This window comes from Panicum virgatum, chromosome 1K (assembly GCF_016808335.1).
Source record: "Panicum virgatum strain AP13 chromosome 1K, P.virgatum_v5, whole genome shotgun sequence".
NCBI lineage: Eukaryota > Viridiplantae > Streptophyta > Magnoliopsida > Poales > Poaceae > Panicum > Panicum virgatum.
In genome coordinates this window covers 41,202,382-41,208,381 of record NC_053136.1, presented here as the reverse complement: position 1 = coordinate 41,208,381, position 6,000 = coordinate 41,202,382, and positions in this window count along the sequence as shown.

Here is a 6,000-nt window from a genome sequence, read left to right as displayed (position 1 = left end):
GAGCCTGCCACCAGTTGTAACACCCAAATTTAAATTTAAATTTTGTTTGAATTCAAAATAAATTTATTCAAATGATGTTTGTGTTAAAAACAAAGAAAACTTTCTTTTGCCTTTCTCTTTTCCTCTCCAGCCTAGCCCACCATCCTCCTCTCCTTTTCTTTCCTTGCGCGGCCCAGTCTGCCCAGCATGCCAACCCGGCACATCTCACCCCCTCTTCCAGGCGGACCCCACCTGTCGGCGCCATCTTCTACCTCTGGGGAGGAATTTTGATATTTGACATCGAATATGCGCGCCTCATCTCTTTTGACATTAAATTTGTGAGTCTTTCAAAATATAACACTGAGCGTGTGAATTGTTTCGAAACAGAGATTTCTCCTTCTTTTCTTGATTTCGTGAATTTCTTTCTTATTTTCATTTTACAGGGTATATCAACTACCCGTTTTGCCTCTCACCTTCTAAATTGGATCGAATCGGGCCTGGGCTCTCCTCTCTCGTGTTCTTCTCCCTCTCTTGGGCCTGGGCAGTGGGCACAAACAGAGCGCCGCCGCCCCTGCGTCGGAATAGAGCGCCGCCGGCCGGAGTGGCTCCTGGACAGAACGGGAGAGTTGGTGCTCGCTGCTGCTCCACGCCGGAACGGGAGGGCCGTCTCAGAAGCACCGGCTATTGACCATCGCCACGGAGCACGCGGGCGTCGGAGCTGACGCTAAACCGCGCGGCCACAACGAGCATGCGTGCGTCGCCCCCGCATCTCGCGCACGCGGATGCCGGAAGACCTGACACCGAACCACGCGCGCACCGGTCCTCGCCGAACCAACAACCTCATCCTCGCAGCGCAGAGTCCCCACTCCGGCCGTAGTCGTCCTCAAAGCTGTTGCAGGTGGGCGCCCGGATATGCGCCGAACATTTCTTGTTGCTGCACAAGAGGGCAATTCCATGGCACTGGTGTTCCTCCTGCTGCAGAAACGAGCAAAAGGGCGTGGACTGGCTGGCGGCAAATCTTGAAGAGGGTAAGAGGTCCTGGACTCGCCGCAAAAAATTGACCCTCTACTGTGGCGATTGCAACTTGCAGCTATTTTCTTCTCATCTCCTTGGATGATGAGTTCATGGTGATCCACAGGAATGTGTGCCGTATGGCAAGGCCGCAAGGGGATTTCAGACAATCGGTGATGATGAAAAGCTTGTGCCCCGTATACGCCAGCTAGATTCGTCATTGCAATTTCCTGATGATTCGCGAATCCTGTCAATAATTTTGTGTTTCGTCAAGAGTCCAGGCCGGAACGCGGCAGTGGGCAGCCTCGACGGGGAAGACAGACGGCGTGGTGACCGGCAAGCATGGTCGTGCAGGGGAGGAGCACGGCATTGGGGGTGGTCCACGGCTCCTCCACGCGGAGGTGACTAGAAAGCTTGGGGCCAGGCAGCTTGGGCCAGCGGCAGCGCTCCCGTTCCGGCCTGGAGCAGCGACGGGCACCGGCGCTCCCGTGCCGGTCAGTAGCACCGGCGGGCGGCGGCGCTCCCGTTCAAGCCTGGAGCCACTCCGGCCGGCGGCGCTCTGTTCGGGCGGCAGGGGACGGTGGCACTACTATTCGTGCACCAGGTAGAGAAGAACACGGATGAGAGAGGAGGGCACGGATTCGATCCAACCGGAGGGGCAAAACGGGTAGTGTTTATGCCGTGTAAAACGAAAATAAGAAAGAAATTCCTTGTCCCCTCCACCTGATACCCCTTGGATCCTCCTTGGTGATTTTAATCTTACCCGCTCTCCTGCTGACAAGAACAACAACAACTTCTCCTCGCTTGAAGCGTCTCTTTTCAACGATTCCCTCAACGACTTGGGTGTCATTGAAATCCACTTAGAGACCGCACTTATACCTGGAGCAACAAGCGTGAAACTCCAACTCTCGTCACACTAGACTGTGTCTTCATTGACCTAAACTGGAGTGCCAAATTCCCCAAAACCACCCTTAATTCTCTTACTCGTTTCACGTCTGATCACGTCCCCTTGCTTGTCAATGTTACCACCGCAATCCCATGCCCCCACTGCTTCCGTTATGACCGCTCCTGGTCCTTCCATGAAGAATACCGCCAGCTGATCACCAATACTTGGGACTCTTTTAGTCACCATGATCCTGCAAAGCGTATTATTGGGAGACTAAAAAATTGCCGTAGAAAAAGTAAACTCTTGGTCCGCCGGATTGGGCCGCATCGGTAGCGGGAGCGTGACTGCAAGGCCATCATTGACGCTTTCGACCTCCTCGAGGAAGAGAGGCCACTTGGGCCGGCCGAAGCCCACCTGCGCACTTTGGCGATTGATTCCCTCGAGCTCGCAATTAGAGAGAAGGTTGCTTATTGACGGCAACGCAGCAAAATCCGGATTGCCGTTGAAGGGGACGAGAATACGAAATTTTTCCACGCCCATGCGTCCCATCGCATGCGTAAGAATACCATCCAAATGCTGGAAGAGGGCAACAGTGAGGTTTACGACCATAATGGGAAAGCTGCTGTTCTTCTATCTTACTACACCAACCTCCTTGGCTCTGCTTCTCAACCTTCCTGGAATTTCGATCTCGCTGAGCTTTATGCTGAACAGGAAGCTTGGGACCCTAGTGCCCTTTCCCTCCCTTTCTCTGCGGCTGAGATTAGCAGCGCGTTCCTCGGTATGAATGCTAATTCCAGTCCTGGTCTGGATGGCTTCGGCCCCAGCTTCTTTGCAACTTACTGGAACCTCGTCCTCCCTGATGTTCATGATCTCTCCACTTCCTTCTTCTCTCACGACCTCTCCCTGGATGGTCTGAATCGTGCCTTCCTTGTCCTCCTCCCCAAAAAAGGTGGGGCCCGTTCAGCTGCAAACTTTCGGCCTCTCTCTCTCCAAACAACTCTTGTGAAATCCTTTGCAAAAGTTCTCACGAATAGGCTGCAACCTTCTGTCCCCCTCCTTGTCGGCCCCGATCAGTCTGGTTTTATAAAGGGGCGCTGCATGTCTGAAAACTTTGTGTACGCCGCTGAGCTTCTTAGCTGTTGCCATCGTCGCAAGTCCCCTACTATTGTTCTCAAACTCGACTTCCAAAAAGCTTTCGACTCAATTTGCTAGCAGAGCCTCGACAAAATCCTTCGAATTCACAGCTTTGATGATCGCTGGTGTCGCTGGATCAATTCCCTCCTCTCCACCGGTCGCACTTCAATTCTTTTGAATAACACCCCTGGCCACTGGTTCAAGTGCAAACGTGGCCTTCGTCAAGGCGACCCGCTCTCGCCATATCTCTTTATCATTGTTGCTGATGTTTTGAAAAAGCTCATTGGCTCCAAATCAACCATGCTAAAACATCCAATCGTTTCCTCCCTTCCCTGTCCTATTCTTCAATATGCAGACGATACACTGATTCTCCTCAATGGTAGTCCAGCTGCTGCCTCCACCCTTAAGAGTGTTCTTGACGATTTTGCCGCAGCCACCGGGCTGTGCATCAATTACCATAAGTCCACTTTCATCCCCATGCACATGGACGAGGGTGACCGCGTTGCCATTGCTGACATCCTGGGCTGTCCGATTTCCTCCTTCCCCAGCCCTATCTCGGTCTCCTTCTCTCTGCTACCAAACTGCTTAATGCTGATTTCCAACCTCTCATCGCGAAATGCGACAAGTACCTTGCTGGTTGGAAAGGAAAGCTTCTTTCTACCGGTGGTCGCCTCGTGCTCAACAATGTGGTTCTCAGCAACCTCCCGGTCTACTGGATGTCCTCTCTTTTGCTCCCAAAAGGTGTTATTGATGCCATTGATCGCCGCCGCCGCGCCTTCCTCTGGACCGGTGAGGAAACCTGCTCGGGCGCTCGCTGCCTCATCGCTTGGGACAAAGCGTGCTTGCCTAAGATCGAAGGCGGGCTCGGAATCAAAGATTTGGCTACCCAAAATCATTGCTTGCTTCTCAAATTTGTTCACAAGCTCCATCTCTCGGACTCCCTCCCATGGCGTGATTGGATTCTCCATGACATCAACTGTGACGTTGGAGACGGTCTCCCTGATGACTCCTTCCTCCGCCACCTTGTGGTTACCCAACTCCAATGATATTGTGCGCTTACTCGCGTTCTCATGGGCAACGGCAGTCGGTAGCTCCACATCCTTCTGGTTTGATGACTGGCTCCCTGTTGGTCCGCTCTGCCTCCGTTTCTTTGCTCTCCTCTCCCATGTGGTTCGTCCCCATTACTTCGTTGCCTCTGCGCTCTTGCCGTCCCTAAACCTCAAGCTTCGACCGCGGCTCAGTACTACGGCTAGGCATGAACTCACCTCTCTGAGGGAGCTCGTCGCTGGTATAGCTCTTTCTGCTGAGACGGATGCACATGTCATGACCTGGGATCGCTAAGATGCGGCCTTTTCCTCTTCTGCTTACAGGTGCCTAAGTGCAACTGGGGGGCTCGAGGCCAATGGTGAACGTATCTGGGCGACAAGGATTCCTTCCAAGGTGAAGTTCTTCGCGTGGCTCTTCTGCAACGACCGGCTGCCGACTCGAGCTAACCTCCACCACAAACACATGCTCCATGATGATGATGCTTCCTGTCCCTCTTGCTCTGCTCCGACTGAAACTGCAGCACATCTATTCTACGAGTGCCGTTGTGCTCTTGACGTTTGGTCATCACTCTCCATCGTGACATCGGACGCTACAACTGCTTCTCCGTGGCCGTGCCAATACCCACACCACCTTCCAGCTGCTGTTTGGGAAGATGTCCTTTTAATAATCCTTTGGCGCATTTGGAATCGACGAAATGATGTTGTGTTCAGATCCATACAAGCTACTACGGAAGCGACTCTTCAGCTGATTGCGACGGACATCCAGACGTGGTCGCACCGCTTCCACGAACCTACCCTTAAACTTCTTTTAGATACCTGGCGCTCTCATGTTCTGAGTGCCATTATGGCGTAGCCATTATACCTTGAGCTACTTGTCCAGTCCTGACAAGCTCGTGCTCTTCCATGTAACTCTATATCTGGCCTCGTGCCAATTTTCTTCGATTAATGGATAGGTGGGCCCCCCGATATTCTCAAAAAAAAAATCGCAAAATCGAGAAAATGAGGAGAAATCCCCCGTTTCGAAACAATTTGCATGTTCAGTGTCATATTTTGAAAGGCTTACAAATTTAATGTCAAAAGAGGTGAGGCGCGCGTATTCGATGTTAAATATTGAAATTTCTCGGTGAAACGCCTCTCCTCCGTGACGTGCGCTATGACCGCCTGTTTTTCCAATCATGGCGCTGTTTGCCACTCCATCAAGACCCTCTCTTCATTGCCGTTGATGGCCGCTCAAGCTCCGCCTGACCCCTCCCTGCCGGCCGCTCCTCTTCCTCCCTCTCCCTATAAATCGAGCGGCCAAGCTGTCTGCTCCCCCCTTTCCACTTTACGCCCCCGCTCTCCACTCCTACACTGCAGCACAGCGCCGCCGCCTTCTCGAGCTCCTGCCTCGCCGTCGATCCGCCGTTCTACCGCCCATCGTCGATTACAAGGTGCCGCCGGAGCTCCGCCTTGGGTCAAGCCTCGTCGCTGACCCCTTCTTCTCCTCCTTGCACTGCGGCCACAGCAATTGCTCACCGGAGCAAGCACCACCGTGCCGAGCCGCACGCCACTGTGGCGCGCACCGCCCCGACCTCCGCAGAGCCCCGCCAACCTCGTCTTTGACTTCGCCATCGTCTCCTCTTCCTCCTCGGCTCCCCTGTGCGCAAAGTTGTGCATCGAGCGACCGGAAACGACCACCCAGCAAGCTCACTGCCCGCCGCCGCCATGCGCCATGGCGCATCGCGCTCCGGACCCCGCGTGTCCTCCCTGTCGTCGCCATCGGCTTCACCGTCGCTCGCGCCAGCTCCCCGGCCAAACCCCACGCCGAACCAGGCACCGGAGCACCAGATTCAGTGTACTCCGGTGACCCCGCCGCCGCCTTGCTCACCGCCAGCGCAGCGCCGCCCGCCCGAGCCGCTAGCGCCGCCAAGCCACCAGCCGAGCCGAGCCGAGCCACTCCGAGCC